General features: G+C 41.5%; 1 protein-coding gene across 1 annotated transcript in view; it reads left to right on the plus strand.

The window, feature by feature from the left end:
* The first annotated feature begins 496 nt into the window (after positions 1–496).
* The window catches only part of wdfy3 (WD repeat and FYVE domain containing 3), a 415,649-nt gene continuing 404,047 nt past the window's right edge, over positions 497–12,098 (plus strand). Inside the window, exon 1 of the mRNA XM_084308124.1 lies at positions 497–603. The gene's annotated coding sequence lies outside the window, so the exon portion shown is untranslated. The remainder of the gene's footprint in view (positions 604–12,098) is intronic.

Consider the following 12,098-nt stretch of genomic DNA (forward strand, 5'->3'; position numbering starts at 1 on the left):
TGACCATTTGCGATTGGCACAACACAATGTTGGTACAAACAGCACCCAGTGTGGTAGAATTATAAAAGATGATCACCTGTTCACGTGGTCTCTCTGTCATTTATTGGTATTATTTATTTGGTTTACATTTACATCTGGTCATTTAGCTTATCTATCGTGTGTCCTTGTGTTGCCTGTAATTTAGTGTCCTTGGGTTTCTTGTAAGGCATGAATTATTATTATTATTAATTCTGCGCTAAGAGGTGCATTTGGAACTTGAGACCTTTAGACCATGTGCAAAAAAAACTGGTTATAATATTTGTCCAGTCGGTGTCAGTGTTGCCCTGCATGTTGGGGAGTTTTGGACCTGGAAGGATGCTGCTACTAGGAGAGAGCAGCGATGGGACCTGGCTGCTGGGAGGACGAGGTTATGTTGTTTGGATGTTGAGGATTAAAGATGGCCACCATCAGAAAGAGAAGGAGCAGTGGTAACCACTTTGGGATTACGGCATCATTTGTGACATATGGATAAAAAAAAGGAGGACATCGAAGACACTATCGATAGAGTGCATATTTATCCTCTGACAATTGACTGGAATATTCCAGTGTCTACACAAGTTATTGGTAAGTGAATGCCATTGTGCTGCTAGCTACCTTTTTAGCAAGCAAGTTAGCTTGGAGCCTCCTCTGGTTCCCTGGCTGCACTGTGTGCATCTCCCAACAGCCCGGTACTACCGTTAGCCTTTATGCCGACGACAACAACAACAACCAGCTCAACCACCTCGGTGATATAATGCCAGGGGAAACACCACAGCCAGCGACATGCAGGAAGACTGTAGCTTGGTGCAGAACTGGAAGGCTGTTTATTCAAGGCCATGGGGGTTCATTTGAACGTTGACAGTTAGGATGACTGATGTCTCCCCAGTTGCAGCGAGGCTAGCCTGGCTACTAGCAGAGTCAGCTGGCAGCGAGCTAGCTGACATTAAAGGAACACGACGACATTATGGGAAATGCGCTGATCGTATTCTCTCGAATCAGACAAGAAGATGGGTACCAATCTCCTCTCTGTGCGTTCAGTACAAAGCTATCCGGCTGCAAGCTAACCAAGTATTAATGGAAGCGGATACGGACCAGCTAGCCTAGTTGTTGGCCAACAACACCTCCCCGAGTTTTTTTTAAGCTAGGCTAGTGGTCCATACCCGCTTCCATTCGTGTGTGCTAAGCTAGGCTAGCTTTCAGTCGAATAGCTTTCTACTGAATACACCGAGATGGAGTTGGTATCTCTCTTCTTGTGTGACTCTGGAGAAGACGTTAAGCGCAGTTCCTATCGTGTTGAGGAGGTCAGTTAACGTTAGAACTGCAGCTGGATGGCGTTTCACGTCATTGGATAAAGTTACCGTTCTGCGCCTGGTTCACAACGGGAGCAGGGATTTACACAAAATACAGACGAACACGTTATTAACATGTGACTGTTTATAGAAACATGGGCCTAACATGAAGATGTTTTGCTGTGTAAACAGGACGTTTATGTTGTACTCACTACTAGATGACAGATCCCTCGTTGGAATATTATTATTGGGTGGCTAACCACTGGTACCGTTTGCTTAACATCAGGTGTTAGACTACTCGGCAGCAGCGAGGTTTTAATTAGTATTATACAAAAATACAATAAAAAAAACCATTATAACCAACGTTAGCTTGTTATCAGACCGAAGCAGCGATGACTTGCAATGTAGTGTCTGTTGCCTTTAACCGTAATGTTGTGCCTTTGTTGCTTGACCAGTGGTACACAGACAAATTGCAACTTTGTCCCTTGTGTACTGACCAATGCATTGTTCATGATGACATGGCTGCTTGCTTGCCTGTCTTGCTACAGCTTTCCTTAACCTGACTTGCATCAGATAAATGTAATGTGACGTTAGATTTATGAATGTGTTTATAAATTATTCACGTGTTCACATTGTGCCTACTCTGATCATTTAAAGGGGTAACCCATTTTAAGAATTCACATATTATGATCTTCCTGTAACCCAACGCCAACCCAGTCACGCACCACTCTCCAAAAGCTATACGTCACTGACTCACTGGGATGTAAAATCTGGGACTGCTCCATAGACAATGTATGGGCCTTTGACTTTGTGTTCAAGTTTAGTTTTATTTGTCACATATAATGTACATTACTGTGATTGATTGAAAACTGTATTAACAGATTGCAGAATGGGTACAATACAGTACAGCTCAATACACACAATTGTTAAGGGGATGCAGACCAGAGAAAGACTTTCGTCTTGTTTACATCAGGGTCCCCCATTTTCAATTCATCATAACATATATGACATACAGATAGACAGTACTGCTACATCTATACATTTATGACATACCAGATTTGCAAATACAGTACTGTTTGTGATACAAAAAGAGTCCAGAAAAGATATACATTTGACGTAGAAACTGAGGCGGTTGGGTAGGTGGGGTTGAGTGGGTTGGGGGGGGGGGGGGCTGTACATTGGAGGTGGTTGTGTGGGTGGGGGACACTGTACAACTGAAATGCTTGGTTCTGTATGAGCCTCCTGAGATTGTGCCTCATACAGTAAAAAGAATAAAGGCAAACAATAAAGTACAAACGCAAGCTTTTGTCAGGCCATACAATTTTTATGTGAGCTCGTACACCAAAATTAGCTTTTACTTCTGCTCAGACCATCTAGGAATGGTAGAATATATATAATTTGGGTGTAAGAGCGCAAAAATGTTATGGCCTCAAAGTCCGAGCCTCATTCATTGTCTATGGAGCAGCCACAAATAAATTGTACATCCCAGTTACATCAGCGATTGGAGTGTTCTCTCTCATTTCTAAACTTAGGAGAGAGTGGTATGTCTTCACTAATACTGACTAACTGTCCTGCGGCACTCCTAAAGTGGTCGACATCCCCTTTTAAGTTAACTGTGAATGGTACCTAAACCTGCCATTGAACGACATGATGTACAGTTTAGTGTCTACATTCTGCAGGATCTGTCTGTACTTTATCTTGAGAAACGTCTGCTACCCAGTACCACATGCCACACTGTGCTCGCTGTATAATAACATTTATCGGCTGCCCAATTGTAAATATTAAATAGTATCATGAGAGAGCTTTTTATTTAATTATTTTTTGGTCAGCATCTGGTTGCTTTTGGACTTGTGACTTGTCACACTGCTAGAGTTTTGATTTGGCTGCAGTGTCTCAATTGTCCTCCAATTAGATACCAGTTTATCTTAATAATTCACAGTGACTGCATTAATTAACATCTCATTCAGTCACAGCAAATGACTAAATTTCCATGCAGGCTGCAGCTCAATTATCCACTCAACCCGGAGGCCCCACTGGCTGCTGTTTAGTTAAGCTGTTACATTGGATACATGAGATCACAATCGCGTTTTTGTATGGGGTTAACCCTTTGGATTGAGGAAAGGATGTGCAGATTGTTAGGAATAGGTAGCATGTCAATAATGACATAAAGCAAAGCAGACAGGTCACAGGCCTCAAGTTTAGATCAACAGGGTTACCAGATCAGGCAAGTATGGACAGATTGGAATCAGAGGCGATCATGGCATATTGTAAATGATTGGTATCAGCTAGGGCCGCTAGGCTATATTATGCCGGATAAAATTCGTATCCTTTTTTGTTAAAAATAAATGAAAGCCATTAACACATTCAGCGCCAGACACAGCGATATCTCTGGTTTTGGTTGTTATTTCTTTTATTCAATATTTGTATTCATTTCAGGCACACAGTCCTCTGGGTTACCATTAGGGATGGGTAACGAATTCGGTACTTTTGAGGTACCGAACCGAAACACGTCGGTACTACAGAGTATCGAATCAAGTGAGAAACAGATTTTTTTTTTTTTTTTTTTTGTTTGTACTTTTTTCTTTTCATGTCAACGTTCACACGCACAATATATGCTTACCTAGGATTTGACTTGATTCAACAACAAAGCAGTCGGAGCAATGACAAGCCGAAAACTGTCGAAATTGTAGTTATTTGAAGTTTGGATTTTTTTTTTTACGACTGAGGTAGGTAAATTAAATTTCTTGAGACTAAAGTACCTAAAAAATTTACCGTTGGGTACCGGTATCGATTCACAGGTACCGGTACCGGTATCGGTTCAAATGTGAAAGGTACCCATCCCTAGTTACCATAGGGTAGGGCTTTTCAGAAAATCAGATTTAATCGATTTTTTTCTTTTGAAAACTAGAAACACCAAGGAAATCATTCAAATAACCTTTGTTTTTATTTGACACAAAACAATGATCAAACCAAGATGAATGTCCCTATTGGGATTGAAGTGCAAACCTAACTTTCACCAATCTTCATTTAAAAAAAAAAAATAATAATAATATTATATATATATAAAAGGTTACTCTTGATCAAACAAAGATGAATGTCCCTATTGGGATTAATAGTGCAATAACTTGCTTTTTCACCTAACTTCACTTAAAACAAATAAAAGGTGCCTCTTGATCATCAAACAAGAATGAATTTCCCTATTGGGATTAATAAAGTGCAAATCTAACTTTCACCAAACATCACTTTTTGTAGAATAAAAGGTGACTCTTAAATTTTTTTTATTTTTATTTTTTAATCGATAATATCGATTAATCGCCCAGCCCTACCATAGGGAATCATTCTAAGATCGCCAGAGTGCAATACCGGCCGCATCGTGCTAGGTGGCAGTATCGCCCACCCTTTGAAACCCTCCTTTACACCGTGTGTTACACTTAAATACCTCCGGGCACCATATTCTGGGTCAGGCGAGTCTAGCCGCGGTTCACCCGATCACATTGAAACGCGTCCAATGACCCTCCATGCATGTGTTTGCCGGATTATGTCGAGGACACGATGGACACCAATACTGGAAATCGTGATCAGACAATTGGAATATTCTTTTTGGAATACCCCCGAACAAAGGTAAGGACTATCTGACGTCTATTCCAGCTTGATCGTGCAATGTGTCATGTTCAAGATGAATGCCGTTACTGTAGCCATCAAAGCATAAAAAAACTAAACCTGTAAATTGCCGTTAAAAGGCATACTGGGACCCCGAGGGTGCAGTACTGGCCAGATCCTGCTAGGTGGCAGTATCGAGAGTGCAGTAAACCCTGTTCCAGACCGTGTGTTACATTTAAATCCCACCGGGCAGAGATGTGCCGTTACTGGCAATCAAATCATCAGAAACGACCCCCCCCCCCTTTCATGCATTCATGATGAAACAGAAACATAATGCCTATTATAGGGCTGGGCGATATGGAAAAAAATCATATCGCGATAACGATATGATAATGTTATCATATTTCTCGATATCGATAATTATCGAATTGTATGTTTTATTTTGCAGCAATTCTTTGTCATTGCCGCCATCTTTAGTGTTACATCCCCTCACACTCCAGTTCTCAGGCTGCAGCTGGTTTAAAAGCTAAAGTAAACCGGCTTCTCTGCTGGTTGTGGCTCCAGGGGAGTTGAACAGTTCTGGCTCTGCTAGTTTATTTTCGATCTTTTGGCGCTTTTTTGGTGGACATGTGCACCGTGACTCGTGACTGGAGTCTAGTTCTGCTAGCACACATAGCCTACTGTGTACAGACGGTTTCAAACTGTATTTTAAATTAGAAAGCAAACAAAATAAATGGACAAGAGAGAAATAAATCTCAATTTGGTCAGTATTGTCATTTGGACAAGCAAAGCCATTACTTTAAGTTGCAGGCAAGAAAGACAAGTCTGTCCACTGTCTCTGGTTTTAAAACTGCCCTGTTGCAGGTTAAAAAAAATAAATAAAAATTATTTAGATATTCGATATCGATTATTAAAATATATCGCGATATTTATCGTTATCGTTATATCGCCCAGCCCTAACCTATTATATACATTTTATTTGGAAATAGTAGTGTGCCCAGGCAAGCTTTTCAGGAATGATCCCGGATCACTCCTAAACTATACAATATTCACTACGGGATAACACGTGAACATATACATGAAAAAATTCATTATTTTTTGCATCTTGGACAGGAGATAGTTACTGTCAAATGACCATAGTATTGTATCCATAGCTATAATATAGAATATAGATATAGCTTGGCAAACATCGTCACACAGTGAAAATAGCCTCTAGATAGCTTTGATTGATTGATTGAAAAGTTTATTAACAGATTGCAGAATGGGTACAGTACAGCTCAATACATACAATTGTTAAGGGGATGCAGACCAGAGAGACTTTCGTCTTGTTTACATCAGGTTCCCCCATTTTCAATTCATCATAACATATATGACATACATGACATACAGATAGACAGTAGGGCTGCAACGATTAGTCGACATAATCGACGACGTCGATTATAAAAAAATCGTTGACGAGAAATTGTTGCGTCGATTAGTCATTTATAATTTTTTTTTTTTTTTTTTTTTTTTTTGTGCACTACCTATCTTTGTGAGAGTGGCTTCTCAGGGTTCCAGACAACATCATAACATGATGATCCCATAGCAAATTTTGGACATTGAAAACATTGTTCCCCTGCAGGAGATGATGATCAGACTAGACACACAATACATTACACACATACTCCTCTCACTCACACACAGCGATCAGAGTAAGACACACACATACACACTCCTCTCACTCACACACAGCGATCAGAGTAAGACACACACACATACACACTCCTCTCACTCACACACAGCGATCAGAGTAAGACACACACACATTCACACTCCTCTCTCTCACACACAGCGATCAGAGTAAGACACACACACATTCACACTCCTCTCACTCACACACAGCGATCAGAGTAAGACACACACACATACACAAATTACACAGTACACACCTCTCTCACTCACACAGCGATCAGAGTAAGACACACACACAAATTACACAGTACACACACTCCTCTCACTCACACAGCGATCAGAGTAAGACACACACACATACACACACACACGGACTCCTCTCACACACAGCAAACAAAAGTACACTTCCACTTTAATTTGTATTATTTAATTTATTTATCTTGTTATGAGTGATTGCTGTATTGTTCTTCAAATACATTTTCATTTAAAGTGGCTTAAAGATCCAAATTCAAATGTTTCATGAGTCATTATTTTAATTTGCTATGGGATCATCATGTTATGATGTTGTTGTTTGGTCCTGACAAGAGTCTCAAAGTCTGGGGTGATGGTAGACAAGCAACTCTGAGGTCATGCTCAATGTCCAATCTGTTCCTCTGCTCTGTCTTCAGCTGGACCAGAGCTGAGAAGCCACTTTCACAAAGATAGGTAATTAAATTTTTTTTTTTTTTTTTTTTTTGTTGTTTACATTGGTTTTCGATTAGTCGACTAATCGAAAAAATAATCGGCAGATTAGTCGACTACCAAATTAGTCATTAGTTGCAGCCCTAATAGACAGTACTGCTACATCTATACATTTATGACATATCAGATTTGCAAATACAGTACTGTTTGTGATACAAGTGTCCAGAAAAAGAGTATATACATTTGACGTAGAAACTGTACATTGGAGGAGGTTGGGTGGGTGGGGTGGGGTTGGGTGGGTGGGTGGGGGCTGTACATTGGAGGTGGGGGGGGGGGGGGTTGGGTAGGGGGGACACACACATTTTACACTCTACCTTGGAATACTGACAAAGCCTTACTTGGTCATTTACTGTACAACTAGGTTAGGACATTTGTAGGGGCCAGTTTCGAATTGCTGTCTCACGTAGGTGTTTTTTGAGAGTTTTTGAAAGTGGGTAGTGATTCACATTCCTTTACAGCTTTGGGTAGGGCGTTCCACATTGATGTGGCATAATTGCGAAACGTGTTTAGTCCCTTGTTTGAGCCGAATCTGGGTTTAACATGATTTGTGGAGCTCCCTCTGGTGTTGTGATCGTGGTATTCACTGACCTTTGGGAAGTATTTTGACATGTACATGGGTACCTTGGTCGCGTAGTGTATCTTGTAGACCAGGCCCATTGCAAGTTGCTGTACTCTGTCGTCTACTCTAAGCCATCCTAGGTTGTCAAAGTGGGCAGGGGTGAGGTGGGTTCTAGGAGTCAGGTCAAGCAGTAGTCTGACTAGCTTGTTTTGAGATGTTTGTAATTTGTTTTTTAGTGCCTTTGAGGTGCTAATGTTATGGTTTGTAACCGACCTCAAACGCAACGGCACAGACAGGTAGTTCAGAGTTAGCCAAATACTAGGGCGTATTTATTTACAGAGTCAAAAAAAAGGGTAAAGTACTATTCTCAAACAAACAGGGAGACTGCCTTCGGCAGAGTCATCTGCGGCTCTGCAGAATCCTCCTGGTGATAGCGGTGGGGAATTGGCATGTGACGTTGTAGCGGCTCTGCAGATACTCCCAGCTTTTACTCAAGGTGGAAAACGGAGAGAGAGAGAGGTATCAGAAACAGTCCAACGAAACACAGAGGCAGTGTGGTTCCCTCCTCCCTTAGCTGTGTCCAGACAGGGCTGTACGCTGCGATGATCTCATCGCAAATTGCCCCTTTAATTGGCCGTTGCGATTGGTAAATAATATTTGGGGGCGGGCTTGCGAGTAGGGATTTCAAGCCTTTCATTCGCATTTCACTCCTAAATGATCCAAGGCGTGTGATGACGCTGAGCACTCAGGTATGATCAGCGGGGAAAATCAACTGAGCACTCACTCTGATAGACTGGCTGACTGTCTGATTTAGCTATGAAGAAAAGTAAAGTTAGTAGTAGGGATGGGAATCGATGGTTCCTAACTGGGTTTTGGCCATATGCTCCCGAAATTCTCCCGCTGTTTGGCTGCTTCTATGTGCAGTGAAAACTACTCGAAATGCGTTAGAACCTAGTCATTGATTTAGTTCAGGGTTAGCCGCGGAGCTAACGCTAGCTAACGTGAGCTAATCAAGCTCACATAGAGAGATAAACAGCTGACAGCAGGTAGTACAGTGTACAGGTACAAATACAATAAAACAAGGGGTGGGGGCTGTTGTGTAAACCTTGTGTCGCGTCAATCTGGTCCACACGTTACTCGTTCATATCTCAGCCCGTGCTGAGATATGCCCATTCCGCGGTCTGTTAATAAAGTTTTCAATCAGACAGATGTATGGAAAGGCTTTTATTATAACATTCGTTGAGGTAAAATCATTATGCCTCATTTAGTCATCCTGCAGAGCACTGGTCTCCTACTCGTGGGCCGCGGGGAGCTAATGTAGCTCTGTTGTTGTCAACACACACAGGGCATTCAGGAAGTCAAAAACTAATGCGCTTGCCGATTGGTGCTAAGAACAGCAGGGCGGGTGCAAGCGTTGTGACGTAATTGGCAGACTCTACTGTCAATCAAAATTATTTTGTTTTCCGTCAGAATGAATGAATGAGAACTTTATTAAAAGGTTGCATAATGGGTACAATACAGTACAGGAGGATGAAGACCAGAGAAAGACTTTCGGCTTTTTTACATAAGGGTCCTCCATTTTCAATTCATCAAAACATTTAGAGACATACAAATATACAGTTGTTTCATAAAAATGCTAAAATGCTATTTATTGATTGATTGATTGATTTAAAACTTTATTAACATATTGCAGAATGGGTACAGTACAGCTCAATACATACAATTGTTAAGGGGATGCAGACCAGCGAAAGACTTTTGTCTTGTTTACATCAGGGTCCCCCATTTTCAATTTATCATATTTCATATCTAAATCATATAATATCTCATTGCTAAATATATGCAATATATAATCTAATAATCCAATAATCTAAATCTAATATATAATATAAAAATGCTAAATGCATGGGTATTTTATTTTGTCTTTAATGTTAGCTTGCAAACTCATACTGTCTTGGTAAGCCTCATAATGAATTGTTTGGGGTAAAAAAGAAAAACATCGTGATGTGTATCGTGTATCGCCGAAAGGTCAGAAAATATCGTGATATCATATTTAGGCCATATCGCCCAGCCCTAGTTGGTTCATTATAAAAGATACAAACCTGACAACAAAAGCACTTAAATGTTAAATAAAAGGACCACAGTAATGAGGCAGGAGGAACATATTTTTTTGCACTATAATGGTAAAATTGTTATTTAAAAATTTGCCCCTAAAACATATTTTTTGCCCCTAAATTTCTAATTTAGGGGCAAGTGTGCCCCTAGTGAAAAAGCTTAGCGTACAGCCCTGCCAGAACCAATTGACAGTGACAGTCTTCAGTGTTCCCCACAACACACAATTTAGCTGAGTCAGTGCAAACAAAATCTTCAGTGTCTCTTCTAAAACACACAATCAGAATAATCCAGAGGGGTTTGGTTCCACTCACCCAAGCGCAACGCGTAAAGCGGGTAAAACGAGGCGCAGCTCCAAACGGGGAACAAGGTTCTCAACAGCGGTTCTCCACAGAAAGGTCCTGGAGAGAAAGTAGACCAGGAACAGCAACGGGGAAAAAGCAGGCAAATGCAGTTGTATTCCAGAACGACCCGACAACGATAGAAGGAAGGTCCAGGTATATAAAGCCCTCTGGGGCGCTGATTAGCACACACATCAGGTGCATGATGGTAATTGATACTTAACCTAGAAGTGTGCATTAGGCAACGGACCAATCATCACAGCACCCCAAGAAGCGTGTGGCGGGAAAGAACCAATCCTCACAGCTTTGGTACCATGAGGTGCAAGCATAGTCGTAGTACCCTTGAATGAGTGCTCCTGCTAGAGTCTTCAGGGTATTCTTGTTTACCAGAGAGGAGATCCGGTACAAGAATCGAGTTCGTTGGTTGACTTTTTTTATTACATTGGATGCCATTTTGTCACAGGAAAGATTAGCCTCTAGCAGGGCTGTACAGTGCGACATATATATCGCACATGCTACAGCAACAGCGGTCTGTGCGATGGATGGATTTACTTCAGTAGCACTGGTGCGATAGGGATTCGGTTCATATAGATACTCTTATTTTGAAAATCCTGTAGCTGGTCTCATTTCTGCCCACGCGCAGCTCCAGCTAGGCTCCGAAAGCTAGCAACGTGCAGGTGCATATGATACTCTTATTTTGAAAACTCTTGTGACAACTCGACGAGTCATATCCGCCCTATCCGTGCTTCTGCAAGCAGAGCAGCGCGTTGGTCGGTTGGTGCGCACTGCTGCGTTAACAAACACAGCAGTGCGTCTACACGTCCCGAAATAAGTCTGTGGTGTTTTTTTTTTCTCACAACGGGTCAAATGCATCTACATGCTTTGCACCGTCGCCATTCCTTTATGCGCACATCGCCCGAAATTAACGTTTATGTACCATTACAATCACTACAACGTTAGCAAGCTAACAAGCTCATCCTGATCAGAGGCAGAGGCGCAGAGCCAGCAGACACAGTGTGGACTGGGGAAAGGGAAATGGGGGGGCACTCTCTCCCCTTCCCTGTGTGTGTGTGTGCGTGCGTGCGTTTGGAAAGACGATGAAGTCACTAGTCAGGACTCAGGACAGGAGTATATTATAGTAAACTGAGGATGGACAGATATTGTTGATATTCAAATAAACAAGTTTCGAGAGGAGTGGAAGTTTGAAGACAGACTAGACTACAATATGATGCGGGGGTGGTGAGTTGAGTTTGTTTTATTATAACATTTGTTGCAGTAAAATCATTATGTCTCATTTGGTCATGCGTGGAGCGCCGGACGGCGGGCCGGGCAGCTTATTAGATGCAAGACTAACGTTACTGGTGAAAATGTGATTTGCGTTGGAATACTCCTTTGTCAACTTGCTGTACTTTGCTTGCATGTCTGCAGTCATTATTGCTGCATTAAGAATAGCCCCAACTTTAGCCAAGGTAACGTTATGGCTAAACCTTTAACAATAGTTAACGCTAGCTTTCGGTTAGCTGTTCAATGCTATTAATAACACAACTCCCCGTCAACACCCTCTCTCGGGAAGATGGCATTTAAGAAAGTATCTGCTGTTAAAATGAAGTGTTACACGTTCAATAACAAGCATATTATTTACCCGAAGATAGCAGTAAACAAGGCATTACTCCGTTAGCCCGTTCATAGCTCGGTTCCATTCCGTTGCTCATTCCGTACCCAACTACACATTCTGCAATCTGTTAATAAAGTTTTCAACCAGACAAATGT

The sequence above is a fragment of the Notolepis coatsorum genome (genome assembly GCF_963971535.1).
Source record: "Notolepis coatsorum genome assembly, chromosome: 1".
Lineage (NCBI taxonomy): Eukaryota > Metazoa > Chordata > Actinopteri > Aulopiformes > Paralepididae > Notolepis > Notolepis coatsorum.